Source organism: Uranotaenia lowii, chromosome 2, assembly GCF_029784155.1.
Source record: "Uranotaenia lowii strain MFRU-FL chromosome 2, ASM2978415v1, whole genome shotgun sequence".
Classification (NCBI taxonomy): domain Eukaryota; kingdom Metazoa; phylum Arthropoda; class Insecta; order Diptera; family Culicidae; genus Uranotaenia; species Uranotaenia lowii.
In genome coordinates this window covers 252,988,346-253,003,761 of record NC_073692.1, presented here as the reverse complement: position 1 = coordinate 253,003,761, position 15,416 = coordinate 252,988,346, and positions in this window count along the sequence as shown.

Here is a 15,416-nt window from a genome sequence, read left to right as displayed (position 1 = left end):
CGAAAAATTTTCAAGTTGAAAATTTTGCGTGATTCAAAAAATACAAGGTTTTCCGCACGACCCCCGACCAGAAAAAATCGAAAAAAATGATTTTTTCCCGAAAAATTTTCAAGTTGAAAATTTTGCGTGATTCAAAAAATTCAAGGTTTTTCGCACGACCCCCGACCAGAAAAAATCGAAAAAATGATTTTTTCCCGAAAAATTTTCAAGTTGAAGATTTTGCGTGATTCAAAAAATTCAAGGTTTTTCACACGACCCCCGACCAGAAAAAATCGAAAAAAATTATTTTTTCCCGAAAAATTTTCAAGTTGAAAATTTTGCGTGATTCAAAAAATTCAAGGTTTTTCGTACAACCCCCGACCAGAAAAAATCGAAAAAAATGATTTTTTCTCGAAAAATTTTCAAGTTGAAAATTTTGCGTGATTCAAAAAATTCAAGGTTTTTCGCACGACCCCCGACCAGAAAAAATCTAAAAAAATGATTTTTTCCCGAAAAATTTTCAAGTTGAAAACTTTGCGTGATTCAAAAAATTCAAGGTTTTTCGCACGACCCCCGACCAGAAAAAATCGAAAAAAAATGATTTTTTCCCGAAAAATTTTCAAGTTGAAAATTTTGCGTGATTCAAAAAATTCAAGGTTTTTCGCACGACCCCCGACCAGAAAAAATCGAAAAAAATGATTTTCTCCCGAAAGATTTTCAAGTTGAAAATTTTGCGTGATTCAAAAAATTCAAGGTTTTTCGCACGACCCCCGACCAGAAAAAATCGAAAAAAATGATTTTTTCCCGAAAAATTTTCAAGTTGAAAATTTTGCGTGATTCAAAAAATTCAAGGTTTTTCGCACGACCCCCGACCAGAAAAAATCGAAAAAAATGATTTTTTCCCGAAAAATTTTCAAGTTGAAAATTTTGCGTGATTCAAAAAATTCAAGGTTTTTCGCACGACCCCCGACCAGAAAAAATCGAAAAAAATGATTTTTTCCCGAAAAATTTTCAAGTTGAAGATTTTGCGTGATTCAAAAAATTCAAGGTTTTTCACACGACCCCCGACCAGAAAAAATCGAAAAAAATGATTTTTTCCCGAAAAATTTTCAAGTTGAAAATTTTGCGTGATTCAGAGAATTCAAGTTTTTTCGCGCGACCCCCGACCAGAAAAAATCGAAAAAAATGATTTTTTCCCGAAAAATTTTCAAGTTGAAAATTTTGCGTGATTCAAAAAATTCAAGGTTTTTCGCACGACCCCCGACCAGAAAAAATCGAAAAAAATGATTTTTTCTCGAAAAATTTTCAAGTTGAAAATTTTGCGTGATTCAAAAAATTCAAGTTTTTTCGCACGACCCCCGACCAGAAAAAATCGAAAAAAATGATTTTTTCCCGAAAAATTTTCAAGTTGAAAATTTTGCGTGATTCAAAAAATTCAAGGTTTTTCGCACGACCCCCGACCAGAAAAAATCGAAAAAAATGATTTTTTCCCGAAAAATTTTCAAGTTGAAAATTTTGCGTGATTCAAAAAATTCAAGGTTTTTCGCACGACCCCCGACCAGAAAAAATCGAAAAAAATGATTTTTTCTCGAAAAATTTTCAAGTTGAAAATTTTGCGTGATTAAAAAAATTCAAGTTTTTTCGCACGACCCCCGACCAGAAAAAATCGAAAAAAATGATTTTTTCCCGAAAAATTTTCAAGTTGAAAATTTTGCGTGATTCAAAAAATTCAAGGTTTTTCGCACGACCCCCGACCAGAAAAAATCGACAAAAATGATTTTTTCCCGAAAAATTTTCAAGTTAAAAATTTTGCATGATTCAAAAAATTCAAGATTTTTCGCACGACCCCCGACCAGAAAAAATCGAAAAAAATGATTTTTTCTCGAAAAATTTTCAAGTTGAAAATTTTGCGTGATTTAAAAAATTCAAGTTTTTTCGCACGACCCCCGACCAGAAAAAATCGAAAAAAATGATTTTTTCCCGAAAAATTTTCAAGTTGAAAATTTTGCGTGATTCAAAAAATTCAAGGTTTTTCGCACGACCCCCGACCAGAAAAAATCGAAAAAAATGATTTTTTCCCGAAAAATTTTCAAGTTGAAAATTTTGCGTGATTCAAAAAATTCAAGGTTTTTCGCACGACCCCCGACCAGAAAAAATCGAAAAAAATGATTTTTTCCCGAAAAATTTTCAAGTTGAAAATTTTGCGTGATTCAAAAAATTCAAGGTTTTTCGCACGACCCCCGACCAGAAAAAATCGAAAAAAATGATTTTTTCTCGAAAAATTTTCAAGTTGAAAATTTCGCGTGATTCAAAAAATTCAAGTTTTTTCGCACGACCCCCGACCAGAAAAAATCGAAAAAAATGATTTTTTCCCGAAAAATATTCAAGTTGAAAATTTTGCGTGATTCAAAAAATTCAAGGTTATTCGCACGACCCCCGACCAGAAAAAATCGAAATAAATGGTTTTTTCTCGAAAAATTTTCAAGTTGAAAATTTTGCGTGATTCAAAAAATTCAAGGTTTTTCGCACGACCCCCGACCAGAAAAAATCGAAAAAAATGATTTTTTCCCGAAAAATTTTCAAGTTAAAAATTTTGCGTGATTAAAAAAATTCAAGGTTTTTCGCACAACCCCCGACCAGAAAAAATCGAAAAAAATGATTTTTTCTCGAAAAATTTTCAAGTTGAAAATTTTGCGTGATTCAAAAAATTCAAGTTTTTTCGCACGACCCCCGACCAGAAAAAATCGAAAAAAATGATTTTTTCCCGAAAAATTTTCAAGTTGAAAATTTTGCGTGATTCAAAACATTCAAGGTTTTTCGCACGACCCCCGACCAGAAAAAATCGAAAAAAAATGATTTTTTCTCGAAAAATTTTCAAGTTGAAAATTTTGCGTGATTCAAAAAATTCAAGTTTTTTCGCACGACCCCCGACCAGAAAAAATTGAAAAAAATGATTTTTTCCCGAAAAATTTTCAAGTTGAAAATTTTGCGTGATTCAAAAAATTCAAGGTTTTTCGCACGACCCCCGACCAGAAAAAATCGAAAAAAATGATTTTTTCCCGAAAAATTATCAAATTAAAAATTTTGCGTGATTCAAAAAATTCAAGGTTTTTCGCACGACCCCCGACCAGAAAAAATCGAAAAAAATGATTTTTTCTCGAAAAATTTTCAAGTTGAAAATTTTGCGTGATTCAAAAAATTCAAATTTTTTCGCACGACCCCCGACCAGAAAAAATCGAAAAAAATGATTTTTTCCCGAAAAATTTTCAAGTTGAAAATTTTGCGTGATTCAAAAAATTCAAGGTTTTTTGCACGACCCCCGACCAGAAAAAATCGAAAAAAATGACTTTTTCCCGAAAAATTTTCAAGTTGAAAATTTTGCGTGATTCAAAAAATTCAAGTTTTTTCGCACGACCCCCGACCAGAAAAAATCGAAAAAAATGATTTTTTCCCGAAAAATTTTCAAGTTGAAAATTTTGCGTGATTCAAAAAATTCAAGATTTTTCGCACGACCCCCGACCAGAAAAAATCGAAAAAAATGATTTTTTCTCGAAAAATTTTCAAGTTGAAAATTTTGCGTGATTCAAAAAATTCAAGTTTTTTAGCACGACCCCCGACCAGAAAAATCGAAAAAAATGATTTTTTCCCGAAAAATTTTCAAGTTGAAAATTTTGCGTGATTCAAAAAATTCAAGGTTTTTCGCACGACCCCCGACCAGAAAAAATCGAAAAAAATGATTTTTTCCCGAAAAATTTTCAAGTTGAAAATTTTGCGTGATTCAAAAAATTCAAGGTTTTTCGCACGACCCCCGACCAGAAAAAATCGAAAAAAATAATTTTTTCTCGAAAAATTTTCAAGTTGAAAATTTTGCGTGATTCAAAAAATTCAAGTTTTTTCGCACGACCCCCGACCAGAAAAAATTGAAAAAAATGATTTTTTCCCGAAAAATTTTCAAGTTGAAAATTTTGCGTGATTCAAAAAATTCAAGTTTTTTCGCACGACCCCCGACCAGAAAAAATCGAAAAAAATGATTTTTTCCCGAAAAATTTTCAAGTTGAAAATTTTGCGTGATTCAAAAAATTCAAGGTTTTTCGCACGACCCCCGACCAGAAAAAATCGAAAAAAATAATTTTTTCCCGAATAATTTTCAAGTTGAAAATTTTGCGTGATTCAAAAAATTCAAGGTTTTTCGCACGACCCCCGACCAGAAAAAATCGAAAAAAATGATTTTTTCCCGAAAAATTTTCAAGTTGAAAATTTTGCGTGATTCAAAAAATTCAAGTTTTTTCGCACGACCCCCGACCAGAAAAAATCGAAAAAAATTATTTTTTCCCGAAAAATTTTCAAGTTGAAAATTTTGCGTGATTCAAAAAATTCAAGTTTTTCCGCACGACCCCCGACCAGAAAACATCGAAAAAAATGATTTTTTCTCGAAAAATTTTCAAGTTAAAAATTTTGCGTGATTAAAAAAATTCAAGTTTTTTCGCACGACCCCCGACCAGAAAAAATCGAAAAAAATGATTTTTTCCCGAAAAATTTTCAAGTTGAAAATTTTGCGTGATTCAAAAAATTCAAGGTTTTTCGCACGACCCCCGACCAGAAAAAATCGAAAAAAAATGATTTTTTTCCAAAAAATTTTCAAGTTGAAAATTTTGCGTGATTCAAAAAATTCAAGGTTTTTCGCACGACCCCCGACCAAAAAAATCGAAAAAAAATATTTTTTCCCGAAAAATTTTCAAGTTGAAAATTTTGCGTGATTCAAAAAATTCAAGGTTTTTCGCACGACCCCCGAGCAGAAAAAATCGAAAAAAATGATTTTTTCCCGAAAAATTTTCAAGTTGAAAATTTTGCGTGATTCAAAAAATTCAAGGTTTTTCGCACGACCCCCGACCAGAAAATATCGAAAAAAAATGATTTTTTCCCGAAAAATTTTCAAGTTGAAAATTTTGCGTGATTCAAAAAATTCAAGTTTTTTCGCACGACCCCCGACCAGAAAAAATCGAAAAAAATGATTTTTTCTCGAAAAATTTTCAAGTTGAAAATTTTGCGTGATTAAAAAAATTCAAGTTTTTTCGCACGACCCCCGACCAGAAAAAATCAAAACAAATGATTTTTTCTCGAAAAATTTTCAAGTTGAAAATTTTGCGTGATTCAAAAAATTCAAGTTTTTTCGCACGACCCCCGACCAGAAAAAATCGAAAAAAATGATTTTTTCCCGAAAAATTTTCAAGTTGAAAATTTTGCGTGATTCAAAAAATTCAAGGTTTTTCGCACGACCCCCGACCAGAAAAAATCGAAAAAAATGATTTTTTCCCGAAAAATTTTCAAGTTGGAAATTTTGCGTGATTCAAAAAATTCAAGGTTTTTCGCACGACCCCCGACCAGAAAAAATCGAAAAAAATGATTTTTTCCCGAAAAATTTTCAAGTTGAAAATTTTGCGTGATTCAAAAAATTCAAGGTTTTTCGCACGACCCCCGACCAGAAAAAATCGAAAAAAATGATTTTTTCCCGAAAAATTATCAAATTAAAAATTTTGCGTGATTCAAAAAATTCAAGGTTTTTCGCACGACCCCCGACCAGAAAAAATCGAAAAAAATGATTTTTTCTCGAAAAATTTTCAAGTTGAAAATTTTGCGTGATTCAAAAAATTCAAATTTTTTCGCACGACCCCCGACCAGAAAAAATCGAAAAAAATGATTTTTTCCCGAAAAATTTTCAAGTTGAAAATTTTGCGTGATTCAAAAAATTCAAGGTTTTTCGCACGACCCCCGACCAGAAAAAATCGAAAAAAATGATTTTTTCCCGAAAAATTTTCAAGTTGAAAATTTTGCGTGATTCAAAAAATTCAAGTTTTTTCGCACGACCCCCGCCAGAAAAAATCGAAAAAAATGATTTTTTCCCGAAAAATTTTCAAGTTGAAAATTTTGCGTGATTCAAAAAATTCAAGGTTTTTCGCACGACCCCCGACCAGAAAAAATCGAAAAAAATGATTTTTTCTCGAAAAATTTTCAAGTTGAAAATTTTGCGTGATTCAAAAAATTCAAGTTTTTTCGCACGACCCCCGACCAGAAAAAATCGAAAAAAATGATTTTTTCCCGAAAAATTTTCAAGTTGAAAATTTTGCGTGATTCAAAAAATTCAAGGTTTTTCGCACGACCCCCGACCAGAAAAAATCGAAAAAAATGATTTTTTCCCGAAAAATTTTCAAGTTAAAAATTTTGCGTGATTCAAAAAATTCAAGGTTTTTCGCACGACCCCCGACCAGAAAAAATCGAAAAAAAGGATTTTTTCTCGAAAAATTTTCAAGTTGAAAATTTTGCGTGATTCAAAAAATTCAAGGTTTTTCGCACGACCCCCGACCAGAAAAAATCGGAAAAAATGATTTTTTCCCGAAAAATTTTCAAGTTGAAAATTTTGCGTGATTCAAAAAATTCAAGTTTTTTCGCACGACCCCCGACCAGAAAAAATCGAAAAAAATGATTTTTTCCCGAAAAATTTTCAAGTTGAAAATTTTGCGTGATTCAAAAAATTCAAGTTTTTTCGTACGACCCCCGCCAGAAAAAATCGAAAAAAATGATTTTTTCCCGAAAAATTTTCAAGTTGAAAATTTTGCGTGATTCAAAAAATTCAAGGTTTTTCGCACGACCCCCGACCAGAAAAAATCGAAAAAAATGATTTTTTCTCGAAAAATTTTCAAGTTGAAAATTTTGCGTGATTCAAAAAATTCAAGTTTTTTCGCACGACCCCCGACCAGAAAAAATCGAAAAAAATGATTTTTTCCCGAAAAATTTTCAAGTTGAAAATTTTGCGTGATTCAAAAAATTCAAGGTTTTTCGCACGACCCCCGACCAGAAAAAATCAAAAAAAATGATTTTTCCCGAAAAATTTTCAAGTTGAAAATTTTGCGTGATTCAAAAAATTCAAGGTTTTTCGCACGACCGCCGACCAGAAAAAATCGAAAAAAATGATTTTTTCTCGAAAAATTTTCAAGTTGAAAATTTTGCGTGATTCAAAAAATTCAAGGTTTTTCGCACGACCCCCGACCAGAAAAAATCGAAAAAAATGATTTTTTCCCGAAAAATTTTCAAGTTGAAAATTTTGCGTGATTCAAAAAATTCAAGGTTTTTCGCACGACCCCCGACCAGAAAAAATCGAAAAAAATGATTTTTTCCCGAAAAATTTTCAAGTTGAAAATTTTGCGTGATTCAAAAAATTCAAGGTTTTTCGCACGACCCCCGACCAGAAAAAAACGAAAAAAATGATTTTTTCCCGAAAAATTTTCAAGTTGAAAATTTTGCGTGATTCAAAAAATTCAAGGTTTTTTGCACAACCCCTGACCAGAAAAAATCGAAAAAAATGATTGTTTCCCGAAAAATTTTCAAGTTGAAAATTTTGCGTGATTCAAAAAATTCAAGGTTTTTCGCACGACCCCCGACCAGAAAAAATCGAAAAAAATGATTTTTTCCCGAAAAATTTTCAAGTTGAAAATTTTGCGTGATTCAAAAAATTCAAGGTTTTTCGCACGACCCCCGACCAGAAAAAATCGAAAAAAATGATTTTTTCCCGAAAAATTATCAAATTAAAAATTTTGCGTGATTCAAAAAATTCAAGGTTTTTCGCACGACCCCCGACCAGAAAAAATCGAAAAAAATGATTTTTTCCCGAAAAATTTTCAAGTTGAAAATTTTGCGTGATTCAAAAAATTCAAGGTTTTTCGCACGACCCCCGACCAGAAAAAATCGAAAAAAATGATTTTTTCTCGAAAAATTTTCAAGTTGAAAATTTTGCGTGATTCAAAAAATTCAAATTTTTTCGCACGACCCCCGACCAGAAAAAATCGAAAAAAATTATTTTTTCCCGAAAAATTTTCAAGTTGAAAATTTTGCGTGATTCAGAAAATTCAAGGTTTTTCGCACGACCCCCGACCAGAAAAAATCGAAAAAAATGATTTTTTCCCGAAAAATTTTCAAGTTGAAAATTTTGCGTGATTCAAAAAATTCAAGTTTTTTCGCACGACCCCCGCCAGAAAAAATCGAAAAAAATTATTTTTTCCCGAAAAATTTTCAAGTTGAAAATTTTGCGTGATTCAAAAAATTCAAGGTTTTTCGCACGACCCCCGACCAGAAAAAATCGAAAAAAATGATTTTTTCTCGAAAAATTTTCAAGTTGAAAATTTTGCGTGATTCAAAAAATTCAAGTTTTTTCGCACGACCCCCGACCAGAAAAAATCGAAAAAAATGATTTTTTCCCGAAAAATTTTCAAGTTGAAAATTTTGCGTGATTCAAAAAATTCAAGGTTTTTCGCACGACCCCCGACCAGAAAAAATCGAAAAAAATGATTTTTTCCCGAAAAATTTTCAAGTTGAAAATTTTGCGTGATTCAAAAAATTCAAGGTTTTTCGCACGACCCCCGACCAGAAAAAATCGAAAAAAAAATGATTTTTTCCCGAAAAATTTTCAAGTTTAAAATTTTGCGTGATTAAAAAAATTCAAGGTTTTTCGCACGACCCCCGACCAGAAAAAATCGAAAAAAATGATTTTTTCTCGAAAAATTTTCAAGTTAAAAATTTTGTGTGATTCAAAAAATTCAAGTTTTTTCGCACGACCCCCGACCAGAAAAAATAAAAAAAAAAGATTTTTTCTCGAAAAATTTTCAAGTTGAAAATTTTGCGTGATTCAAAAAATTCAAGTTTTTTCGCACGACCCCCGACCAGAAAAAATCGAAAAAAATGATTTTTTCCCGAAAAATTTTCAAGTTGAAAATTTTGCGTGATTCAAAAAATTCAAGGTTTTTCGCACGACCCCCGACCAGAAAAAAACGAAAAAAATGATTTTTTCCCGAAAAATTTTCAAGTTGAAAATTTTGCGTGATTCAAAAAATTCAAGGTTTTTCGCACGACCCCCGACCAGAAAAAATCGAAAAAAATGATTTTTTCCCGAAAAATTTTCAAGTTGAAAATTTTGCGTGATTCAAAAAATTCAAGGTTTTTCGCACGACCCCCGACCAGAAAAAATCGAAAAAAATGATTTTTTCCCGAAAAATTTTCAAGTTGAAAATTTTGCGTGATTCAAAAAATTCAAGGTTTTTCGCACGACCCCCGACCAGAAAAAATCGAAAAAAATGATTTTTTCCCGAAAAATTATCAAATTAAAAATTTTGCGTGATTCAAAAAATTCAAGGTTTTTCGCACGACCCCCGACCAGAAAAAATCGAAAAAAAATGATTTTTTCTCGAAAAATTTTCAAGTTGAAAATTTTGCGTGATTCAAAAAATTCAAGTTTTTTCGCACGACCCCCGACCAGAAAAAATCAAAAAAAAATGATTTTTTCTCGAAAAATTTTCAAGTTGAAAATTTTGCGTGATTGCGTGATTCAAGTTTTTTCGCACGACCCCCGACCAGAAAAAATCGAAAAAAATGATTTTTTCCCGAAAAATTTTCAAGTTGAAAATTTTGCGTGATTCAAAAAATTCAAGGTTTTTCGCACGACCCCCGACCAGAAAAAATCGGAAAAAATGATTTTTTCCCGAAAAATTTTCAAGTTGAAAATTTTGCGTGATTAAAAAAATTCAAGGTTTTTCGCACGACCCCCGACCAGAAAAAATCGAAAAAAATTATTTTTTCTCGAAAAATTTTCAAGTTGAAAATTTTGCGTGATTCAAAAAATTCAAGTTTTTTCGCACGACCCCCGACCAGAAAAAATCGAAAAAAATGATTTTTTCCCGAAAAATTTTCAAGTTGAAAATTTTGCGTGATTCAAAAAATTCAAGGTTTTTCGCACGACCCCCGACCAGAAAAAATCGAAAAAAATGATTTTTTCCCGAAAAATTTTCAAGTTGAAAATTTTGCGTGATTCAAAAAATTCAAGGTTTTTCGCACGACCCCCGACCAGAAAAAATCGAAAAAAATGATTTTTGCCCGAAAAATTTTCAAATTAAAAATTTTGCGTGATTCAAAAAATTCAAGGTTTTTCGCACGACCCCCGACCAGAAAAAATCGAAAAAAAATGATTTTTTCTCGAAAAATTTTCAAGTTGAAAATTTTGCGTGATTCAAAAAATTCAAATTTTTTCGCACGACCCCCGACCAGAAAAAATCGAAAAAAATGATTTTTTCCCGAAAAATTTTCAAGTTGAAAATTTTGCGTGATTCAAAAAATTCAAGGTTTTTCGCACGACCCCCGACCAGAAAAAATCGAAAAAAATGATTTTCTCCCGAAAAATTTTCAAGTTGAAAATTTTGCGTGATTCAAAAAATTCAAGTTTTTTCGCACGACCCCCGCCAGAAAAAATCGAAAAAAATGATTTTTTCCCGAAAAATTTTCAAGTTGAAAATTTTGCGTGATTCAAAAAATTCAAGGTTTTTCGCACGACCCCCGACCAGAAAAAATCGAAAAAAATGATTTTTTCCCGAAAAATTTTCAAGTTGAAAATTTTGCGTGATTCAAAAAATTCAAGGTTTTTCGCACGACCCCCGACCAGAAAAAATCGAAAAAAATGATTTTTTCCCGAAAAATTTTCAAGTTGAAAATTTTGCGTGATTCAAAAAATTCAAGGTTTTTCGCACGACCCCCGACCAGAAAAAATCGAAAAAAATGATTTTTTCCCGAAAAATTTTCAAGTTGAAAATTTTGCGTGATTCAAAAAATTCAAGTTTTTTCGCACGACCCTTGACCAGAAAAAATCGAAAAAAATGATTTTTTCCCGAAAAATTTTCAAGTTAAAAATTTTGCGTGATTAAAAAAATTCAAGGTTTTTCGCACAACCCCCGACCAGAAAAAATCGAAAAAATTGATTTTTTCTCGAAAAATTTTCAAGTTGAAAATTTTGCGTGATTCAAAAAATTCAAGTTTTTTCGCACGACCCCCGACCAGAAAAAATCGAAAAAAATGATTTTTTCCCGAAAAATTTTCAAGTTGAAAATTTTGCGTGATTCAAAAAATTCAAGGTTTTTCGCACGACCCCCGACCAGGAAAAATCGAAAAAAATGATTTTTTCCCGAAAAATTTTCAAGTTGAAAATTTTGCGTGATTCAAAAAATTCAAGGTTTTTCGCACGACCCCCGACCAAAAAAAATCGAAAAAAAATGATTTTTTCCCGAAAAATTTTCAAGTTGAAAATTTTGCGTGATTAAAAAAATTCAAGGTTTTTCGCACGACCCCCGACCAGAAAAAATCGAAAAAAATGATTTTTTCTCGAAAAATTTTCAAGTTAAAAATTTTGTGTGATTCAAAAAATTCAAGTTTTTTCGCACGACCCCCGACCAGAAAAAATCGAAAAAAATGATTTTTTCTCGAAAAATTTTCAAGTTGAAAATTTTGCGTGATTCAAAAAATTCAAGTTTTTTCGCACTACCCCCGACCAGAAAAAATCGAAAAAAATGATTTTTTCCCGAAAAATTTTCAAGTTGAAAATTTTGCGTTATTAAAAAAATTCAAGGTTTTTCGCACGACCCCCGACCAGAAAAAAACGAATAAAATGATTTTTTCCCGAAAAATTTTCAAGTTGAAAATTTTGCGTGATTCAAAAAATTCAAGGTTTTTCGCACGACCCCCGACCAGAAAAAATCGAAAAAAAATGATTTTTTCCCGAAAAATTTTCAAGTTGAAAATTTTGCGTGATTCAAAAAATTAAAGGTTTTTCGCACGACTCCCGACCAGAAAAAATCGAAAAAAATGATTTTTTCTCGAAAAATTTTCAAGTTGAAAATTTTGCGTGATTCAAAAAATTCAAGTTTTTTCGCACGACCCCCGACCAGAAAAAATCGAAAAAAATGATTTTTTCTCGAAAAATTTTCAAGTTGAAAATTTTGCGTGATTCAAAAAATTCAAGGTTTTTCGCACGACCCCCGACCAGAAAAAAACGAAAAAAATGATTTTTTCCCGAAAAATTTTCAAGTTGAAAATTTTGCGTGATTCAAAAAAATCAAGGTTTTTCGCACGACCCCCGACCAGAAAAAATCGAAAAAAATGATTTTTTCCCGAAAAATTTTCAAGTTGAAAATTTTGCGTGATTCAAAAAATTCAAGTTTTTTCGCACGACCCCCGACCAGAAAAAATCGAAAAAAATGATTTTTTCCCGAAAAATTTTCAAGTTGAAAATTTTGCGTGATTCAAAAAATTCAAGTTTTTTCGCACGACCCCCGACCAGAAAATATCGGAAAAAATGATTTTTTCCCGAAAAATTTTCAAGTTGAAAATTATGCGTGATTAAAAAAATTCAAGGTTTTTCGCACGACCCCCGACCAGAAAAAATCGAAAAAAATGATTTTTTCCCGAAAAATTTTCAAGTTGAAAATTTTGCGTGATTCAAAAATTCAAGGTTTTTCGCACGACCCCCGACCAGAAAAAATCGAAAAAAATGATTTTTTCCCGAAAAATTTTCAAGTTGAAAATTTTGCGTGATTCAAAAAATTCAAGGTTTTTCGCACGACCCCCGACCAGAAAAAATCGAAAAAAATGATTTTTTCTCGAAAAATTTTCAAGTTGAAAATTTTGCGTGATTCAAAAAATTCAAGTTTTTTTCGCACGACCCCCGACCAGAAAAAATCGAAAAAAATGATTTTTTCCCGAAAAATTTTCAAGTTGAAAATTTTACGTGATTCAAAAAATTCAAGTTTTTTCGCACGACCCCCGACCAGAAAAAATCGAAAAAAATGATTTTTCCCGAAAAATTTTCAAGTTGAAAATTTTGCGTGATTCAAAAAATTCAAGGTTTTTCGCACCACCCCCGACCAGAAAAAATCGAAAAAAATGATTTTTTCTCGAAAAATTTTCAAGTTGAAAATTTTGTGTGATTCAAAAAATTCAAGTTTTTTCGCACGACCCCCGACCAGAAAAAATCGAAAAACATGATTTTTTCCCGAAAAATTTTCAAGTTGAAAATTTTGCGTGATTCAAAAAATTCAAGGTTTTTCGCACGACCCCCGACCAGAAAAAATCGAAAAAAATGATTTTTTCCCGAAAAATTTTCAAGTTGAAAATTTTGCGTGATTCAAAAAATTCAAGGTTTTTCGCACGACCCCCGACCAGAAAAAATCGAAAAAAATGATTTTTTCTCGAAAAATTTTCAAGTTGAAAATTTTGCGTGATTCAAAAAATTCAAGTTTTTTCGCACGACCCCCGACCAGAAAATATCGAAAAAAATGATTTTTTCCCGAAAAATTTTCAAGTTGAAAATTTTGCGTGATTCAAAAAATTCAAGGTTTTTCGCACGACCCCCGACCAGAAAAAAATCGAAAAAAATGATTTTTTCTCAAAAAATTTTCAAGTTGAAAATTTTGCGTGATTCAAAAAATTCAAGGTTTTTCGCACGACCCCCGACCAGAAAAAATCGAAAAAAAAAGATTTTTTCTCGAAAAATTTTCAAGTTGAAAATTTTGCGTGATTAAAAAAATTCAAGTTTTTTCGCACGACCCCCGACCAGGAAAAATCGAAAAAAATGATTTTTTCCCGAAAAATTTTCAAGTTGAAAATTTTGCGTGATTCAAAAAATTCAAGGTTTTTCGCACGACCCCCGACCAGAAAAAATCGAAAAAAATGATTTTTTTTCGAAAAATTTTCAAGTTGAAAATTTTGCGTGATAAAAAAAAATTCAAGGTTTTTCGCACGACCCCCGACCAGAAAAAATCGAAAAAAATGATTTTTTCTCGAAAAATTTTCAAGTTGAAAATTTTGCGTGATTCAAAAAATTCAAGTTTTTTCGCACGACCCCCGACCAGAAAAAATCGAAAAAAATGATTTTTTCCCGAAAAATTTTCAAGTTGAAAATTTTGCGTGATTCAAAAAATTCAAGGTTTTTCGCACGACCCCCGACCAGAAAAAATCGAAAAAAATGATTTTTTCCCGAAAAATTTTCAAGTTGAAAATTTTGCGTGATTCAAAAAATTCAAGTTTTTTCGCACGACCCCCGACCAGAAAAAATCGAAAAAAATGATTTTTTCCCAAAAAATTTTCAAGTTGAAAATTTTGCGTGATTCAAAAAATTCAAGGTTTTTCGCACGACCCCCGACCAGAAAAAATCGAAAAAAATGATTTTTTCTCGAAAAATTTTCAAGTTGAAAATTTTGCGTGATTCAAAAAATTCAAGTTTTTTAGCACGACCCCCGACCAGAAAAAATCGAAAAAAATGATTTTTTCCCAAAAAATTTTCAAGTTGAAAATTTTGCGTGATTCAAAAAATTCAAGGTTTTTCGCACGACCCCCGACCAGAAAAAATCGAAAAAAATGATTTTTTCTCGAAAAATTTTCAAGTTGAAAATTTTGCGTGATTCAAAAAATTCAAGGTTTTTCGCACGACCCCCGACCAGAAAAAATCGAAAAAAATGATTTTTTCCCGAAAAATTTTCAAGTTGAAAATTTTGCGTGATTCAAAAAATTCAAGGTTTTTCGCACGACCCCCGCCAGAAAAAATCGAAAAAAATGATTTTTTCCCGAAAAATTTTCAAGTTGAAAATTTTGCGTGATTCAAAAAATTCAAGGTTTTTCGGACGACCCCCGACCAGAAAAAATCGAAAAAAATGATTTTTTCTCGAAAAATTTTCAAGTTGAAAATTTTGCGTGATTCAAAAAATTCAAGTTTTTTCGCACGACCCCCGACCAGAAAAAATCGAAAAAAATGATTTTTTCCCGAAAAATTTTCAAGTTGAAAATTTTGCGTGATTCAAAAAATTCAAGGTTTTTCGCACGACCCCCGACCAGAAAAAATCGAAAAAAATGATTTTTTCCCAAAAAAATTTCAAGTTGAAAATTTTGCGTGATTCAAAAAAATCAAGTTTTTTCGCACGACCCCCGACCAGAAAAAATCGAAAAAAAATGATTTTTTCTCGAAAAATTTTCAAGTTGAAAATTTTGCGTGATTCAAAAAATTCAAGTTTTTTCGCACGACCCCCGACCAGAAAAAATCGAAAAAAATGATTTTTTCCCGAAAAATTTTCAAGTTGAAAATTTTGCGTGATTCAAAAAATTCAAGGTTTTTTGCACGACCCCCGACCAGAAAAAATCGAAAAAAATGATTTTTTCTCGAAAAATTTTCAAGTTGAAAATTTTGCGTGATTCAAAAAATTCAAAGTTTTTCGCACGACCCCCGACCAGAAAAAATCGAAAAAAATGATTTTTTCTGGAAAAATTTTCAAGTTGAAAATATTGCGTGATTCAAAAAATTCAACGTTTTCCGCACGACCCCCGACCAGAAAAAATCGAAAAAAATGATTTTTTCCCGAAAAATTTTCAAGTTGAAAATTTTGCGTGATTCAAAAAATTCAAGGTTTTTCGCACGACCCCCGACCAGAAAAAATCGAAAAAAATGATTTTTTCTCGAAAAATTTTCAAGTTGAAAATTTTGCGTGATTCAAAAAATTCAAGTTTTTTCGCACGACCCCCGACTAGAAAAAATCGAAAAAAATGATTTTTTCCCGAAAAATTTTCAAGTTGAAAATTTT